Genomic DNA, 376 nt, shown 5'->3' with positions numbered 1-376 from the left:
CCGCGGGGCTGCCGGGCAGTAGGAGTCGTCCATCCTGTAGGGGGCAGAGGGGGCCGGTGAGCAGCTAACGTGGAGAGGAAGGCAGGACCCAGCCCCCCGCCAGGCACAGGTACTGATGCAGGAGCGGCGGACAGGGCCTCCACAAAGGTCCCGCAGAGAGCCCCCTTCCACAGCCAGCCCCAAAGCCCTGCACTCCCAGAGGCCACAAGGCCCCGCCGGCCACCCCTCAGCTCAGCCGGGCCAGGCCCAGTGTGGCCCCTCCAGGTCTGACCGTCTGACCCGGGAAGCTCGTACACAGAGTGGAGGCACAGTGCCAGCTGCTCAGGGTACTAACAGTCACGCGTGCCCGGGGAACCCTCGGTGGAGGCGGGGGACA

The 376-nt window shown here is 69.4% G+C and overlaps 1 protein-coding gene across 1 annotated transcript in view; it reads right to left on the bottom strand.

The window, feature by feature from the left end:
- Nucleotides 1-376, bottom strand: part of GSE1 (Gse1 coiled-coil protein) — a 402,812-nt gene that overhangs the window by 16,624 nt on the left and 385,812 nt on the right. The window lies entirely within an intron of this gene.

The sequence above is a fragment of the Bison bison genome, unplaced genomic scaffold (assembly GCF_000754665.1).
Source record: "Bison bison bison isolate TAMUID 2011002044 unplaced genomic scaffold, Bison_UMD1.0 scf7180017864295, whole genome shotgun sequence".
NCBI lineage: Eukaryota > Metazoa > Chordata > Mammalia > Artiodactyla > Bovidae > Bison > Bison bison.
Note: the sequence above shows the minus strand (reverse complement) of the source record. Positions and strands in the feature narration are given on the sequence as shown.